The 20,000-nt window shown below is 38.0% G+C and overlaps 2 protein-coding genes across 3 annotated transcripts in view; one reads left to right on the top strand and one right to left on the bottom strand.

Annotated features, from left to right (window-relative positions):
• Positions 1-20,000, bottom strand: part of LOC135217126 (procollagen-lysine,2-oxoglutarate 5-dioxygenase 1-like) — a 597,528-nt gene that overhangs the window by 421,215 nt on the left and 156,313 nt on the right. The gene's annotated exons all lie outside the window — the stretch shown is intronic.
• LOC135217415 (immunoglobulin domain-containing protein oig-4-like) overlaps positions 18,864-20,000 on the top strand; it is a 29,792-nt gene continuing 28,655 nt past the window's right edge. The window contains exon 1 of one of the 2 annotated variants that reach the window (XM_064253257.1): positions 18,864-19,301. The gene's annotated coding sequence lies outside the window, so the exon portion shown is untranslated. Of the gene's footprint in view, positions 19,519-20,000 lie in introns of both variants that reach the window. The other variant, XM_064253256.1, reaches the window with a different exon arrangement.

Raw genomic sequence — 20,000 nt, 5'->3', positions numbered from 1 at the left:
AGTGGGAGGCCATTTCTCTGGGAAAACTTCTCGCCCACGAAAACGGAAACTTTTCCATTGAAATAATATATCCTGAACATAAGGTGAAAGTACAATTAATATTTCAACCCACCTACTCAAAACACGACCATCTCAAATATTGAGAAAGCAATAACGACAAAGGTAGAAATTCCGTCAACCTTCAACATTCTGCACATTTCACATTCAACTTTCTAGAGCTTCTAAAACACGAAAAAAAGAAACACTGCTACCGAAATGACACGGACTGTGGTGTGCTGAAGAAAACAACGCTTTTAAAAGGTCGCAATGAAAAAATCACAATGCAATTTCAAAAGCACTTTTAATTTTTTCTTCACAGGGAGACTCTCATCACTCGTGTAAAAATCAACGGAAAAGAATCACCTTTTTGTCATATACGTACATTAATTACTATTTGAGCCTTGATAAACTTCGAATTATACGCAACAGGAAGAATTTAGTTACCTGAGAGAGAGAGAGAGAGAGAGAGAGAGAGAGAGAGAGAGAGAGAGAGAGAGATCAATTATTTTAAAACTGTTCTCTATCCAACTGATTATTCCTTAAGCCATTCCTAAACCATTTAAAGGACCTTCACCATTTCCATGTTCCACGAACCTTCTAATTCCTCAATAATTGATGCAAGGATTACATCAACTCGAATCTTCTTCTTTCGACCTTATTAATCCTCTGTAGACCAGGGTCGGCCGCTCGAGTCAGCTTTCTCCATCTACTTCGGTTCTTAGCGTCTTCTTCCCCCAGCCCCTCCTCAGTCCTCATCCTCACCCATATCCCTCCTCACCACATCCATCCATCTAATCCCCTGGCGCCCTACACTCTTGATTGGTGTTTGTTTGTATGGTGTTTATACGTTGCACGGAACCAATGGTTATTCAGCAACGGCGAACCACGTCGAGAGTGAACTTTTATCACCAGAAATGCACATCTCTCACTCCTCAATGGAATGACCGAGAATAGAACTCGCAGCCACCGAGGTGGCACGCCAACACCATACCGACCACGCCACTGAAGCGCTCTCTCTCTCTTGATTGGTTCCACCTCCTCTCTTCTTATCACATGGCCATAGTATCTCAGACGAGCTTCCCTGTAGCCTTCTCCTTTGCATGACATATACCACACATTCGTCTTATACCTTGACTCCCCCTCCTTTGCAGCTGTGATATTCGATATTCTTTTTTTTTCTTTTTTTTTTGTGCCCTTTCTCTTCCAAGATTCAGCCACTTTCTAAAGCAAAAATGCGCCATTTCACATGCTCTTCAGTCAGTTTGCATTACATGTCATTATCACTTCATCATAAGTGATATCTCAACTGCCGCCATTTATGACCTCTCTCCAATTCTGATAAGATAAAAACGTTAATTAATGCAACCTCGCCCTTACTTTACTCATGCCTTAAGATCTTGAGATAAAGAACAGTACTACACCTATTACCAACTTACACGTCCAGAAACCGCAAGTCTCTGTCCTGTCTCGTTTTCGTCATTCGGAGCTCAAGAGTGAGAAAGAAAAGTTCCTTCTCTCCAAAAGTTACCCTCCTGTCTATCCCTAAATCACACGTTGCCACCCACGAGGCCTGCTCATTCGTGAACGTTGAAAACACAAAAAATCTAGAAGACTCTGGCAAACTAAAGCAAAAATGAACCAAACTAAAAATATAACTGCCTCCAACTTTGATCCCATAGATAAATACACCTCGGCTCCGGCGCTTGGCTGTGCCAAAAATTTTATAATCTAATCCAATCATAGATAAATACATTTTCAATGCCTTGCGGCAATGTCTAAATCCAGATCAAGCCAATAAACGCATCTAAAACTCTTGTCCATGGTTACACTAAAAAAAAAATGCAAAACTGTCACATTATTCCAAAATAGCCAGCCTGATAGACTTTAAATATGACTATTCTTTACATGCAAACAACATTCACAGTTACTCCAAAAAAATATTAAAATGCATAAGATTAAATGACAAGTACACTTACTATTTATTAGAAAAAGCTAAAAGTTTATGATACTGTGGTTTTCAAAAATCAGACTGACATTTGTCGGGACACCGATTTCGCAGCCCCCCAACTATAGCAATGTTAATGACAAAAATAATGAAAGCCATGATCTTGAGAAGTCAACGACCTTCAATTTGCCGAGGTACTACTAGCTTCCAACGAGGCCCTCCCCTCAACAACATGAAACGTCCGTGATAAAATGTCCACATAGGATGGAGCGATCTCTGCTGATAGTTGTAATGAGGAAAAGGATGATCTGAAGAGGGAGGCTTGCTAAATACAAGCCACACGAATCAACAACTAAGGAAGTATGCCGCTTGGCTCACTGACAGCCCGACCCCTTCCTGGGAGCCTGGCGCTTTCACGCCACACGACTGGGTCGTATATGGACTGTGTTTATGATGCTTCGGCGTTCATTATGTCGTCGCTTGAGCTCAACTCCCGACACTCCTCCATTCCAAATCATTGCACCTGAAGCGCCCCGGAAGCGCGTGATGCTCTACGGGCAGACAGAGGACGAATATATTGACGGCTGCCCTTTTTCTTTCCTTCGATGACGCCATGTTTAATGAAGCGGCAACATTAAAGTAGGATATGGGGTTTCCTCTTTGTTGCTTGACCACAAGCACACGGCACATTCCAACGCTTATGACACACACACACACAAACACAGAGAGAGAGAGAGAGAGAGAGAGAGAGAGAGAGAGAGAGAGAGAGAGACCTACATTCATACACACATTTATATTGTAAATAATAGTCAAAAGCACTCACACACACACACACACACACACACACACACACACACACACACAACACACACACACACACATATATATATAGTATATATTATATATATATACTATATATATATATATATATATATACACACCACACACCACACACACACACACCAATATATTATATATATATATAGATATAGATATATATATATATATATATATATAGATCAGATAAGCTATAACTGATGTCATACAAAAAAGTATTCATGTTTTAGGAAGCCTTCTTAACAGTCTTACCTGTCAGTAGTCAAGACTACGATCTCCTCATTTCATAAATACCTTTTTGTATGATATCCATTTTACCCGATTTCTGCAATATCTTCTCTCACATACGGAGGTTACAATGCATGGATTACAAAACTCAACAAGACTTCTCACAAATACCATCTCAAAAAATATAAAATGTGGTTTTCTTTCTGTAAAACACATACTCAAGTTGTCCTCAAAATAATAAAATGTTTTTTTTTTTAAACAAACCTCGAAGGTTTGTTAGAGGAACAAAGGTTTTAAGAGGCACATACTATTTACATCAAACACAATTTAATGAACATCCACTGCAAAATAACCACAACAATGCTTGAAAGTAATAAAATCTGTAACATTATCAACTTAGTCGGCAGGAAAATTTTTGTAAGTTAGAATAATTATATACTTTTCATTTAAAAAAAAAGTATTTTTCATTCCAGATTTACAGAATTTAATTGATGGCACCGTCATGATCTCAAAGTTGGAAAAAAATTATCCATAAATGTCGTCACTGGCATTTCATTCAAACTTCCGCATAATTTTCAGATCCATAGAATTCACTAAAGAGCATTTGATAAAGAACGAAGTTTTCTTCAAAGACATAAAGGAAGTCAAGGCAACGCCAGGAATCCGTAAAACAAAAGTATTTTGAGTTGCAACGAAAAGCCTTTTCAGCACAATCCTTTCACGTTCCCGAAATTTACAAATCGGCTGCATTCCTCCAAATATCGAACAATTGACTGTCAACTGGAGAGAGAGAGAAATGAAAAATATTCATACTAAAGTATGCAATAGGGTAATATATACAAGACACGAGAGAGAGAGAGAGAGAGAGAGAGAGAGAGAGAGAGAGAGCAATGTTCATACTAAGGTTTAGATAATAATATGGTAATACATAACAGACATTTGAGAGAGAGAGAGAGAGAGAGAGAGAGAGAGAGAGAGAGAGAGAGAGAGAGAGAGAGAGAGAGAGAGAGGGGCATTCATGAGAAAGTGAAGACAGGAGCAGGAGGAAGGAGACCCCCATAAACGACCGAGTGTCTATGAGGCTATGCTATAAATCGCGACAGGAACCGCTCATTTAATGGGCGAAGGGCACTTGGGTACATGAGACTTCTGCCTGCAGTAAGGTGCTGCTCAAATCAATGGGATTCCTGCATATCTGCACCAGCCTCTTCTTCTTGTTCTTGTTCTTTTTAGCGCACCTTCCCCCGGCTGTCTCGTTGACGCTGCCCAGATTCGAAAATCAATTTATATCCTACATCAAACCGGTCAGGGGACAAATATGAGAGAGAGAGAGAGAGAGAGAGAGAGAGAGAGAGAGAGAGAGAGAGAGAGAGAGAGAGAGAGAGTCAAATAATTTACGCATTAACACTATACGAATACGTAATTAAAACACAATAATATGCATATAAAAATCAAGCAAATGTTGACAAGATAAGTTCGAACGAATGTCACCCCACCAACGCATACTACTAGTAATTCCTGGAGCATCAATGGCAAAAAATAGGCTTATTTTATCTTCGCTAGTTTTCACTGATACAACCAAAATGACAATTGAAAAAAGGCGAAACATCTACAGTCTTTTGTTCGTATTAATTTCGTCTAACAATCACAAAGACTGAACTTTAAGGAAAAAATATTTCTGTTCACAAAAGCAGCCAAATTCGATATCGTAAGCATAAATGAAACGCGCTTCACAGAGCGGAATCTATTTCAGGCATTCGACAGGTCTCGGCCATTACGAATTCCGTGGTTCTGGCAGCTGTTTTCTTCCCAGTGATGCTATTATCATCGGATTATGCAAAATCTTTCAATATTATGCATCAAATTCTTCAATATGAGAGAGAGAGAGAGAGAGAGAGAGAGAGAGAGAGAGACGCGAAAAAATTGTTGAATAAACATATCGGCCATCTTATTTTCCTTCGACATTCCACAGATACATTGTGTAATGAAGACGGATTTTCAATCTGTGATGAACCGTAACGCCGGTGTGCATGGCGGATTAAGCTAAGCTGGAATTAAAAATAAAAATAAAATAAATGACTTGACCGTATTTCATCACGTTTTGTGTAGTCGTCAACACGCACCAAAGTCCACGAGTTAATAATAATAATAATAATAATAATAATAATAATAATAATAATAATAATACAGAGCACTGGGGCAATATCTGAAAACCAGTGAAGACGAGTGGCTAAAGAGTGCATGGGAAGAAGGACTAATAAAAGTAGACGAAGACCCAGAAATATACAGAGACAGGAGAAAGACAGAAAGAACAGAGGACTGCACAACAAACCAATGCACGGACAATACATGAGACAGACTAACAAAGAACTAGCCAGCGATGACAATTGGCAATGGCTACAGAGGGAGAGCTAAGAAGGAAACTGAAGGAATGATAACAGCGGCACAAGATCAGGCCCTAGAACCAGATATGTTCAAAGTACGATAGACGGAAATAACATCTCTCCCATATGTAGGAAGTGCAATACGAAAATGAAACCATAACCACATAGCAAGCGAATGCCGGCACTTGCACAGAACCAGTACAAAAAAGAGGCATGATTCAGTGGCAAAAGCCCTCCACTGGAGCCTGTGCAAGAAACATCAGCTACCTTGCAGTAATAAGTGGTACGAGCACCAACTGAAGGAGTGATTAGAAAACGATCAGGCAAAGATCCTCTGGGACTATGGTATCAGAAACGGATAGGGTGATACGTGCAAACAAACCAGACGTGACGTTGATTGACAAAGTCAAGAAGAAAGTATCACTCATTGATGTCGCAATACCATGGGACACCAGAGTTGAAGAGAAAGAGAGGGAAAAAAATGGATAAGTATCAAGATCTGAAAATAGAAATAAGAAGGATATGGGATATGCCAGTGGAAATCGTACCCATAATCATAGGAGCACTAGGCACGATCCCAAGATCCCTGAAAAGGAATCTAGAAAAACTAGAGGCTGAAGTAGCTCCAGGACTCATGCAGAAGAGTGTGATCCTAGAAACGGCACACATAGTAAGAAAAGTGATGGACTCCTAAGGAGGCAGGATGCAACCCGGAACCCTCACTATAAATACCACCCAGTCGGAATTGGAGGACTGTGATAGGAGCAGCAAAAAAAAAAAAAAAAAAAAAAAAAAAAAAAACAAATAATATAATATAATAATAATAATAATAAATAATAATTAATTAATAATAATAATAAAAATGAGTTATTATTATTATTATATTATTATCTATTATTATTATTATTATGATTATTATAACATCCAAAGAGCTGTTCAGTAACTCAAAAGATGCACAAAAATCATTCATTAGTTTACTAAAGTAGTACCATTTTTTTTAACAAATTTCATTCTGCCAGTACTTAAGTCTAATTACTTTTATAATAATGTGATTATATATTAAAGTCATAAGATCATGTATGAATAACTATTTAAACACAGCAAACGTTATTAAGCACAAAATGAACTACAAATAAAAAACGAGAATAGTTCACTGACTTCCAATAAAGTGTGCTACTGGGTCAACAAGAAAAAGGGGTGACTGAATCTTCAGTCTCAATGGCTCATCAGCCAAAATAATACCGGCAGGAAACAGGTAGCAATGCCACCTCCCAATGGGAGACGTAAGTCACACGGGCGAATGACCTACTATCAATCCTACTTCGGAGGAAAAAAAAAAACAACAAAGTTAGAAGCTCCAAATAATCAATCAGGCAAGGAATAAAGCCAAGATAGTGATAGAGGAACGAAAAAGAAGAATTCATAAAAAAAAATTACCCAATAATCTAAGGGCACATTTGGTAATCTGAACAGTGGTATCTTTAAATAAAGTATGAAAAAAGTCAAGTGTTAAATAACATTTCTCATCAAATATAACCAAGAAACTGTACAGGCTAGTATATGGCAACTGAATTTCAGTCAGCGAACCCAACTACGTACGTTGAAAACCATAGGAATACTTACAAAAGACGGTTTTATGATGGAATTCAGAAACTGGGAAACATCCAGCAACATTTGTAAATCCTATACAAAAATCTTCCCAATATTTACTCTTGGGGAAAATTTGCACGATTAGATCGCCTGGTATTTTACCCTTTTGCATTAACTAATACTGACATTTACACTATTGGACAGAATGCTCAAGTTCCAGATGTTTTAAAACTCAACCTGAGGTATAATAATAATGAATATGGGAGCAATCCATTCCCTGGGTTTCACAATACGAGTGCAAGATATCTCTGGTGTGCTTCATTCCTGACAGCTTCGAGGTTCTTTCTGTCTGCATAAAAAATAGTTAAAGGTCAAAGATTGCAGAAAAATAAGAAAGAAGTGAGAAAAATATGAAACAGGGGGGTACAACCTTAGGCAGCAAATAAATGACAGAGAAAGGTTACAAGATGAAGGAAGATGTCAGCAGAGCTGAATCAATGGCAAAACCATGAATGGAAGAGGTAGACTGTTGTAAAGGTCATTGATGAATGGAACAGAGAGAGTAAGCGAACACAGGCCTCACGAATATCACTGGAATTGGGTAAGGAAGGCATGTTACACCGGCAGCATTACCAATATCATGCGGTTCTGTAAATAAATCGAAATGACAAGAAAAAAAATCAAGCCATAAGCTGGCAGCCTAGTCAAGAACGCCTTATGCCACAGACTGGTGAATGATTTGGCGATACCAAAAACAAAGTGCTGTATGTCATAGACTGGTGAATGATTTAGCGAGGCCAAAAACAATAACTAAGAGTCCAGCAGAGAAAATACACAAACTTTAAGATTGTCACCATCAGCTTTGGCCTTGCGGAAGCAATACCTTACAAACCAGGAGAGGAACGCACAAAGTGCTTTTCCATTTACCCTCACTGACAATCTATCTCCAATCATATTTTAGATAAATTATAAGAAAAATATGTCTCAGAGCCTGGGGGAAATTGAACGTAGTCCGAATGATACAGCCAACATAAAAGGCGTTGAATAAAAAATAAATCACCAAAAGAAAATAGTTCGGACTAAATAAAAAATTTAAATCATAAATTATCCGCTTGGGAAAGCATTTACCCACAAGAAATTGTGCTCATCATTACTATCCAGTTATTTATTATCATTCAACCTTTGTCTTTGTGCCGATACAATCAATAATGAGAGACTTACCGACAATCGCTTCATAAGAATTCAGTCGAAACCACTGAAATAAATCGTCACGTCAAAGATATACCACGAAAATAGAATTGCCTTATCGCTGTAGCAAAAAAGAAAAAACGGCATTCATAAAAATCGGAAAAAAAAAAATTCTTGAGACCACTGGAGAAATATTACAAATTCCACAGCCATCCTTGTCGCGAGGATCAGCAGCTTTAAAGGTTAGCTGCAGGTGAGTGAAATCTTAGTATGAAAAAAAAGAGAAAATCTTGGAATGCGTCGAAATTAAGTTGCATCATTAAACAGAATGAATAAAAGTCATCAGAGCCGCGACGAAAATGTTTGAATCTAGACTCTCTCAAAATGCTGAAAAGAGGGCAGAGTTATTACTGTGTGGATTTTTTTTATCCACTAAATCCTCTCATTCAATTACACAATTCATGCCTTTAGTTATTAATACCATTCAGCCTTGAAACACGAACAATATCTATACTCCTATGACTTCATCCCTAGACTCCACTCATTATAACCTGAACACCAATAATGCAAGTTTTAATGATCAATAACCAGTTTCTAGTCACTGTTCCTCTGAATACCAACAGAATGTCTACTGCCACTACCTGCCCTTCAATAACTACAACCTTGAACAACGACAATATAGCACCCAAATTTCATTAGATGCTCCAAAATCGTCGAGAACGAGCGCGAAAGTTTTCTCATAAGCTTAATGGGAAATAGTTCAAACGTCAATGGTAAACGAAATACTACGCAGCCGCCTTCCCCAGTCGTATGAACCCTATGCTTTAATAGCTGACGGTAAGCTATCTTTGCTGATAAAGACGCGATTTCCACTTATCTCCCGCGTTTGAATGAGAGCATCCTTGCGTTCACAAATGACAGAAACTATATACATCAGAAAATGATAAGATTTCATTAACAATTTGTCGTCATTGGCTCAATGCTTTCTTGGAAACCCTACAAACCCTTTCACGAGCTTCCACTTAATACTACGTAAAACATCTACTTCTTTACCGTGGTATATCATATTAATAATATTCACAAGAATCTTAGTACAGATTCAAACACGATCACTGAAAACTGTAATGATGAATTTAAAAAGGGGGGGAGGGGGTTCTTAAAATGCCTCCCCAGAACTGTAAAACGTTTGTATCTTTTCTGCGTGAGATACAAATTATATTGTAAGGAAATCAAATAGAAAATACCCATAATAATAACGGCTAAATCCCCCGGTATTCCGTTTAGTCCACAACGATTCTTAAAGAAGTATTTCTTTTCGATTACCTAACCATCTTTTCGTTGTACTATTTGATCGACTGTTGTTCTAGCTTAAGAGAAAACACTACTGGAGAAGGTATTATCTGTATCAGTATTAAACCAGATAACCACAAAGTAGAAATAGACACCTATCCATTTATCTGCCCCTATTTCAATGTTAAACAATGCAAGTAACAGAATGGTAAAACACCCAACCATCTTGGTTAGCAGAACAAGATATTATCGACAGAGTTCATCTGTTTCAGTTTATTAGTAAAGGAAAATACTGAAAGAACAAACCACCTCACCTAAAAGAACACTTGACGAGATTTATAAAAAAACAAAAATAAAAACAAAAAATGTGTTTTGCTATCTACACACAATATTCAATGTTTGTGTGTACAAGGGTGTCATCATGCTGTAAAGTTATTTTTTAAAAATATTAAAATAACGACAAAGTCGCTTCTTCATGTATTTATTTACTTACTAGCTGTACCCGGCCACACGTTACTGTGGCTCAATCTGGTTAAATGGAAAAGAAATAAAAGAGAAAGCTTCCTTCTCTTACTCTCTTTCTCTATCCAAACATCACTGTCTCTTTCCCTTTTTCTTCTCACTAATACCAACTCTCTCTCTCTCTCTCTCTCTCTCTCTCTCTCTCTCTCTCTCTCTCTTTCCATCTTTCTCCTACCTAACACCCCCTCTACTCTCTCTTTTCCTCTCCTTCTCACTCCTTTCTCTTACTCTCTCTTTCTCTCTCCAACAATCACAGTCTCTTTCCCTCTTTCTTCCCACTTCCTCTCCCTCTCATTCTCTCTCTGTCAACCCCCTTCTCAATTATGTATGATAAATTCGTACAGTAACTAAGTCTATGGGCATATCCAACCCCGTTTCACGGGCAGAAAAAGCTCCGCTTCAGGGAATCCCTTCTAACCCCCGCCCCCTTCGGAGGGGGGAGGTAGGATGACACCCCATTATAAAAGCATGCGCGTATTCGAATACAATGTTGTGTCAAAATTTCAAAGGAATCGGTGAAGAACTTTCGGAGATTTAAGATTTTGAACAAACGAACACTTACATTTTTATTTATTTATATAATTTTTTTGCAATGAGGAAAGTTGATTGCACACAAACAGGAAAAAAAATCACACGTCTAGGAATTTTATTTGCCACAGAAAACTCTATGAACCTACTGTTTCAGCACAAAAAAAAAAACTTTTATGGAATTCTGTCTTACCAGAAAAGCAAGTATCAATGTATTCCTACTTCAAAACCAAAAACTTGAGTAAAATCCTCTTTTTTCCACATTTAATTCTTCATCACAAACAAGTTCTGGGGCTTCTTCCTACCAAAATTAAATAATTACTTATGTTAGTAAACTTGACCATTTTACCCGTATAAATTTCTACTTACTGTTGCCAAACAAATTCAAAATTCCTTTTGCATCACCCCTCACAACAACAAAATTTAAAAATAGGAAAAAAAACCTAAGCAATTTCCAATTTAAATGAAAATTCTCAGGATTTATAATTACCATAAAAAATTAGGATGGCTATTCTTCACAATGTAAAATTCAATGGATATGCAGTCTTTATTTATACATATTATTATTAGAAAGAAGCCTATTCAAATGGAACAAGCACACTGGGCCACTGACTTGAAATTCAAGTCTCAAAAGAGTGGTGGTTTCAACCTCCCACTGCAGAACCCACACGCACCAGTAACTGATCACGATACAGAGCCAGTGATTTTTCATTGCCCTGGGGGAGACGCAAACCCGCGACATCAAAGTGGCATCACACGACACTCACCACTATGCCAGCGGACCAACTTAAAGCACCTATATGTTTTTCGGGTGTACTACACAAAACTGGAAAATTAAGTTCTTCAGTCTACCGAGATTTGTCTTTGACTAATGCGTGTACCTATAGCTGTCTTTCATGCTACAATACGGATTACGATGTCATTCTAAAGCAACGTAGATATGATTTACGGCAACATGTAATAAAAAAAAAAAAAAAAAAAAAAAAAAAAAAAAAAAAAAAAAAAAAAAAAAAAAAAAAAAGCTGAATAGATCTACACCGCCTTGAAGTCTGCCAAAAACAAAATTATACTTTATTGTATTTGAAAATAAATGAAATTAAATAAATAAAACTACTTTCCACCCTGCAAAACTGATATGAATCGGCCACCCAATGAAACCTTCTGTTACTTCTTTCAAATAAACACCATAACCTTTGGAAGCTTCAATTTCAAGTCAACGGCCCCCGTAGGCTTGTTCCATATGGGGAGGCTCATCTTATGAAGAATAATAATAATAATAATAATAATAATAATAATAATAATAATAATAATAATGTGGCGCCGTGGCAGAGTGGGTTAGGTCGTCAATCGACAGGTTAAGCAACATTGGGGCTAGTCAGTCGTTGGATGGGTGACCGCTCTCCTCGGCGTTGATTCCTTGGGAAAGGATCTTTCCCACCAATTTCCCATTCTACTCAGCTGTAAATGTAGCACCTATCCCTGATGGGGTAGGGTCCAGCTAAGGGTTAAATACAAAAGTCGCAATGATGGAAGAATGAAGGAATAAACGACAACGACGTAAATGGAACCTCTGGCAACAGAGGAGCTTCGTCCGGCAGCCAGGTATTCAACCCAATTGAAGGGGAAGACGGTCAGGTACTTGGAGGTCGTCATCCAGGAACTGACCACAACGACTGTAACCAAACAGCCTGAGATTGGAGCTATAGAAGCAAACCAAGGAAGAAATGGACAAGAGAAGAAAATAAGGAAATATGGAGATGCTACATCAGAAGCAACCCGACAGAGAGAGGATATAGAAGAAGGTTGGTCACATCTGGAATGAGAGGAATAACACCCCCCAAACAGAACAGAGGCTGGCAGACCAAGTAGAAACATAAAGAAAAAGAACTGGCTCTCCCCAACAGAAAGAGAAGAACTGGAAAGGAAATGTCACACGACAACGAATTACACGAAGACGAACTGAGAGACGATGCCACAGAAGACGACAGGGATGATGAGGTATCAAACAACGACACACGAAGAAACACGACGAAGTAACAGACAGGACGGAATGGGAGGAAGAAAAGATTAGACAATGGATGGAACCAGATACAGAGAGAACAAAGATCCCCTCCATGAAAGCCTACAACACCAAGAAATTAAGGGAGAAAACAAAAGTGAGGTCAATGAAATAATGGGCATAACACACCACCAGTATCACAAAAACAAATAACTTGGCATATGCAGGAGCAAGATTAGTAGCAGAACTGATGGGGATGCGAACACAACACCAGCACAACCAACAACCCAACAGAAACCAAAACAGCAACCTCCTTGGAAAAGGCGCCTGGAAAAGCAAATCATGGTGATGAGATCTGGCTTGAGTAAAACTGAAAGAGATGGCAGGAAAAAAAAGGCTAAGAAGCAAGAAAAACAAGGGAAGGGGGGAACTCAACGAGAAATACAAAGTACAAGAGAGGGGACTAAACAACACAATAGAAGATGTAAACAGAGGCTTAAGGCCAAAGCACATAAAGACTCCAACAGTACATGAACAGGAATAAGGGATACCAACAGAAACCAAAACAAACTATTCGGAACTAACCATTTAAGATTAAGCAATGGATGGAACCAGATACAGAGAACAAAGATCCCCTCCATGAAAGCCTACAACACCAAGAAATTAAGGGAGAAAACAAGTGAGGTCAATGAAATAATGGGCCAATATACACACCACCAGTATCACAAAAACAAATAACTTGGCATATGCAGGAGCAAGATTAGTAGCAGAACTGATGGGGATGCGCACTACCAACACCACCATCACAACCAACCCAACAGAAACCAAAAACAGCAACCTCCTTGGAAAGGCGCCTGGAAAAGCAAATCATGGTGATGAGATCTGGCTTGAGTAAACTGAAAGAGATGGCAGAAAAAAAGGCTAAGAAGCAAGAAAACAAGGGAGAACTCAACGAGAAATACAAAGTACAAGAGAGGGGACTAAACAAACACAATAGAAGATGTAAAACAGAGGCTTAAGGCCAAAGCACATAAGATCCAACAGTACATGAACAGGAATAAGGGATACCAACAGAACAAACTATTCGGAACTAACCAGAAAAGACTATACAGCCAAACTAAGAGGGGAAGACAACCCACCAAGAAATTCCTGAAGCCGAACCAAGTAAGAGACTCTGGGAAAACATATGGAGCAATCCGGTATCACACAACAAACATTCAACATGGCTCCAGGAAGTCAAGGAAGAAGAAACAGGGAGAAGTAAAACAAAGATTCAGAGAGATCACGACAGACACAGTCAGACACCAACTAAAGAAAATGCCAAACTGGAAAGCCCCAGGTCCCGATGAAGTCCATGGATACTGGCTCAAAAACTTCAAGGCCCTACACCCACGAATAGCAGAAACAACTCCAGCATTGTATCTCAAATCACCATGCACCCAAATGGATGACCACAGAAAGGAACAATCCTTAGTACAAAAAGACAAGAGTAAGGAAAATATAGCCAGTAACTACAGGCCTATCACCTGCCTACCAATAATGTGAAAGTTACTAACAGGTATCATCAGTGAAAGGCTATACAACTACCTAGAGGAGACAAACACCATCCCCACCAACAGAAAGGCTGCAGAAGGAAGTGTAGGGGCACAAAAGACCAGCTCCTGATAGACAAAATGGTAATGAAGAACAGTAGGAGAAGGAAAACCAACCTAAGCATGGCATGGATTGACTATAAGAAAGCCTTCGACATGATACCACGCACATGGCTAATAGAATGCCTGAAAATATATGGGGCAGAGGAAAACGCCATCAGCTTCCTCAAAATACAATGCACAACTGGAATCATACTACAAGCTCTGGAATAAGACTAGCAGAGGGTTAATATCAGGAGAGGGATCTTCCAGGGAGGACTCACTGTCACTGTCCCCACTACTCTTCATAGTAGCCATGAATCCCATGACAAAACGTACTACAGAAGATGGATGCCGGGTACCAACTCAAGAAAAGAGGCAACAGAATTAACCAACTGATGTTCATGGACGACATCAAGCTGTATGGCAAGAGCATCAAGGAAATAGATACCCTAATCCAGACTGTAAGGATTGTATCAGGATGGAGTTTGGAATAGAAAAATGCGCCTTAGTCAACATACAAAAGGGCAAAGTAACAAGAACTGAAGGGATAAAACTACCAGATGGGAGCAACATCAAACACATAGATGAGACTGGATACAAATACCTGGGAATAATGGAAGGAGGGGATAAAACAAAAACAGAGATGAAGGACACGGTCAGGAAAGAATATATGCAGAGACTCAAGGCGATACTTCAAGTCAAAACTCAACGGCGGAAATATAAAAGCCATAAACACATGGGCAGTACCCAGTAATCAGATACAGCGCAGGAATAGTGGAATGGACGAAGGCAGAACTCCGCAGCATAGATCAGAAAACAGGAACATATGACAATACACAAAGTACTACACCCAAGAGCAAATACGGACAGACTATACATAAACACGAAAGGAAGGAGGGAAAGGACTACTAAGTATAGAGGACTGCGTCAACACCGAGAACAGAGCACTGGGGCAATATCTGACAACCAGTGAAGACGAGTGGCTAAAGAGTGCATGGGAAGAAGGACTAATGAAAAGTAGACGAAGACCCAGAAATATACAGAGACAGGAGAATGACAAACAGAACAGAGGACTGGCACAACAAACCAATGCACGGACAATACATGAGACAGACTAAAGAAACTAGCCAGCGATGACACGTGGCAATGGCTACATCAGGGGAGAGAAGCTAAAGAAGGAAAAACTGAAGGAATAACAGCGGCACAAGATCAGGCCCTAAGAACCAGATATGTTCAAAGAACGATAGACGGAAATAACATCTCTCCCATATGTAGGAAGTGCAATACGAAAAATGAAACCATAAACCACATAGGGCAAAGCGAATGTCCGACACCTGCACAGAACCAGTACAAAAAGAGGCATGATTCAGTGGCAAAAGAGCCCTCCACTGAGCCTGTGCAAGAAACATCAGCTACCTTGGCCAGTAATAAGTGGTACAAACACCAACCTGAAGGAGTGATAGAAAAACGATCGAGGCAAAAGATCCTATGGGACTATGGGTATCAGAACAGAATAGGGTGATACGTGCAAATAGGATCAAACCAGACGTGACGTTTGATTGACAAAAAATCAAGAAGAAAGTATCACTCATTGATGTCGCAATACCATGGGACAAACCAGAGTTGAAGAGAAAGAGAGAGAAAAATGGATAAATATCAAGATCTGAAAATAGAAATCAGAAGGATCAGGGGTATATGCCAGTGGAAATCGTACCCATAATCATAGGAGCACTAGGCACGATCCCAAAATCCCTGAAAAAGGAATCTAGGAGAAAAAACTAGAGGCTGAAGTAGCTCCAGGACTCATGCAGAAGAGTGTGATCCTAGAAACGGCGCACATATTAAGAAAAAGTGATGAACTCCTGAAGGAGGCAGGATTGCAACCCGGAACCCCACACTATAAATCCCACCACCTAGTCGAATTGGAGGACTGTGATAGAGGAAAAAAACAATAATATAATAATAATTAAAAGCCACAGTAATGTTAAAAATATATTTTTTATACGAGGTTAAAAATTTACAAAAAAAATATTTTGAACACTACTGTGGCAAAAGCCCCGTTACGGAGGTTCCTTAGTTCAATAATAATAATAATAATAATAATAATAATAATAATAATAATAATAATAATAATAATAAATAATATAATAATAATAATAATAATAGTAATTTTTTTTCAGTGGTCAATGTAAGGTTAAATTCATGTTAGATACATGTGGTGTCATTGTGAAGTTGCATCCCTGTACAACAAACTGCCTGTCCTATGGTACACACTTTATTAACATTTACTTCGGTATACGGCCGCACGAGGGAACTAAATATAAATATATAAAAATACTGTGTTCCCATCGACCCGCTTCTTAAGCGCATTACATTAATACTTTCAACTCAGTTAACGGTTACGAATCACAGTAAAACAGAAGTAAATTACAAACATACAGGATTTATCTCGAACAAAATGCGGTTAACCGTAATACAGTATATTTATCGATAAATGTTTCCATGGAAAGCAGACCGTGCGGAAAATAGAAACGGGAAAACTAATCATTTTCAATATCTTTATAACGCTTCACAAATCAAAAGCAAAAATAAATAAATGATTAAATATATAAATAAAATCATTCTGCACGACCAAAATATCCTTGAATTCTACCTGCTCTGTCGGAAAGGAATTTCATCACTCCCATGTAACATTAAAAATAAACCAAACAAATAAAAAATAAGCACTGCAGTGCGTATGTCGGGAGGCCGGCCAATTCTGTGAGCAGACCTCTGCTGGAAAATGTTGCGTTGCCCCCTTAGAAAAAAAAAAAAAAAAAAAAAAAAAAAAAAAAAAAAAAAAAAACTGTGAAACAAATACCGGACTTTAGGTTCAAGCCCATATACTCCCTGTAACAGCAGATATATATATATATTTATATATATATAGCTATATATATATATATATATATATATATATATATATATATATATATATATTATATATTTTCAATCTTTCATTTTTAAATATATCTACTGTAAGTTGGTGTTTTGTTTATAATTCAAATGATGATAGGTTGTATATATATTATGTATATATGTAAGTATATATATATATATATATATATAATATATATATATATATATATATATATATATATGAATAACTTGATCACGAAGTATATAAAACGTGATGCTATGTATAAATAAAGGTTTTTTTGCCACGAAGGAAAAAAAAAAAAAATGAAAAGCGAGATAGCCGAGTACTTTAGATCCTATTTGGACCGAAAGTACTCGGCTATCTCGCTTTTTCATTTTTTCCTTCGTGGCAAAAAAAACCTTTATATATAAATATATATATATATATATATATATATATAAATATATATATATATATATATATATATGTATATATATATTTATATATATAAAGGTTTTTTTGCCACGAAGGAAAAAAATGAAAAAAAGCTATATATATATATATATATATATATATATATCTATATATATATAATAATATCTATATATATATATATATATATATAATATATATATATATATATATATATATATATATATCTATATATATATAATATATTATATATATATGTATATATAATATACACACACATTATATATATTTATATATATATATATATATATATATATATTATATATATATATATATATAATATATGTATGTATGTATATATATATATATATATATATATATATATATATATATATACGTACATATATACATATACATATAGATTTGTTACCGATATAAAAAATAATATAACAAAACCTATAATTTCAATCATAAACAAAACACCAACTTACAATAGATATATTTAAAAATAAAAGATCTACTAAGATATAGTATTCATTCTCTCTCTCCCTCTATTCAAAGTTGTTGTTGGTCGAGCTAGGCTTTATACACAGGAAGAATGGGTATTTAAACAACAATGAAACAGTAAGCCTTACATAAACAAGTACTTGGCTTTCTAAACAATTCCAATTAACTACAATTTTAGAGACATCGATCTTGAAACTTTCCCTTTCATAAAGATCGACGACGCTCGCGGCTCCGGCTATAATTAGATGGGAGAATCTGACGCATTTCCATCGCTTCATATTTGGAGGCAATGTGCCTTCCTCCCACAACATTCCTACCCGGAATGACAACGCCTGTGTAATGCCTTAAGTAAATACAAGCAATTCGTGGGCAAATATTACGATTGGGATAAAACAGACTGGAGAGAGAGAGAGAGAGAGAGAGAGAGAGAGAGAGAGAGAGAGAGCTGTGTAATGGCCTAAAAGTTTTGCATGCAATTTTTATTTTTTACGTAAATATTGCAAGTGAGATAAAACACGCCTGGAGAGAGAGAGAGAGAGAGAGAGAGAGAGAGAGAGAGAGAGAGAGAGAGAGAGCTGTGTAATTGCTTACACATTTTATATGCAATTTGTACGTGAATCATACGAGATAGAACAGACCTAGAGAGAGAGAGAGAGAGAGAGAGCTGCGTAAGCTTAGATATTTTGAATTCAATTTGTAAGCAAACATTACGAGTAAGATCAGAGAGAGAGAGAGAGAGAGAGAGAGAGAGAGAGAGAGAGAGAGAGAGAGAGAGAGCGTAGGAGGAGGAGGAGGACGAGGAGGCAGCGATAGAGCTGGAGGAGCAAGGGGTAGAGGAGTGCTAGGCCGAGAGTGAGGAGCAGAGCTTGAGCTGGCTCATGGTTGCCTCTAGCTAGTAGGCAGTGAAGGGTCGTCCGGTTACAACCTCTCGGGATCGCTCGCTTACTCACTCGCTCGCTCGATCTCTGCTGGCACTGCACAACACACACAAACGTTTCTAGAGGGAAGTTCGACGAGGTGCGCTAAAGAGATCAGACCTTACCTACCTGCGTCTTGCGTTTGGCTGCTGGGGGCGCGACAAACTCGACACTTACCTGTCAAAAAGAGAGGAGAGAAATTATGTCAGAGCAATTCATGCGACGGTAAATCCCTCGAAAGCATCCCCTCATACTTGGCTGGCTACTCACGCTGCCTCCAGAGCTCCAACAGACCTGAGCATCAAGTGAGGCTGTGGTGGCGCCCTTCGAAAACAACGGCTAGAGGTTCTTCAGGAAAGCAGGTACCACCTCTCGAAAGATTTATGTAAGAAATCCCAGCAGACTTCAATCCTCCATTCACCGACAGAGAGAGAGAGAGAGAGAGAGAGAGAGAGAGAGAGAGAGAGAGAGAGAGAGAGAGAGACACGTTACTGCTCCCCATCCTGGGAGATAACGCAACGGGCCACTCCCCTCCCCACCCCTATCCAGTCACCGAAAGCGCCCATCTCAACAGAACAGGTAAGGATATTCCAATCAAGGCTGATTATTACACGTAACTTCTCACATTCCCAACAGTGATTGCATGAGAGTTGTTGTTTATTCTACTTCCCAGACAGCATGCTTCAATAAACGGTGAACCTGATCATGTGTACGTTAAAAATGAGGGGTGAAGTTGCAATTCAAGGAAGGAAGGAAGAGAGAGAGAGAGAGAGAGAGAGAGAGAGAGAGAGAGAGAGAGAGAGAGAGAGAGAGAGAGAGAGTCAATATCATGAATGGAGGTTTAGTTCTAAAAGGAGTCTGTCATTGTCACGAGATCTGAATCTCTACACACAAGTGACAGAACCCACTGTTCTCATAGTCTAGTTATAATTTCTTGCGTATTGTCTTAATAGCGACTGCACAGCATTACTGAATAACAACCACACAGGTATACAAGGTGCAAACAAAGGAGCAATATTGCAAGAAAAATTAACCTGATATTGTTAAATAATTAAGAACAC

Source organism: Macrobrachium nipponense, chromosome 7 (assembly GCF_015104395.2).
Source record: "Macrobrachium nipponense isolate FS-2020 chromosome 7, ASM1510439v2, whole genome shotgun sequence".
NCBI classification, from domain to species: domain Eukaryota; kingdom Metazoa; phylum Arthropoda; class Malacostraca; order Decapoda; family Palaemonidae; genus Macrobrachium; species Macrobrachium nipponense.
The sequence above is the reverse complement of the archived record's forward strand: the minus strand, read 5'-3'. Positions and strand labels throughout refer to the sequence as shown.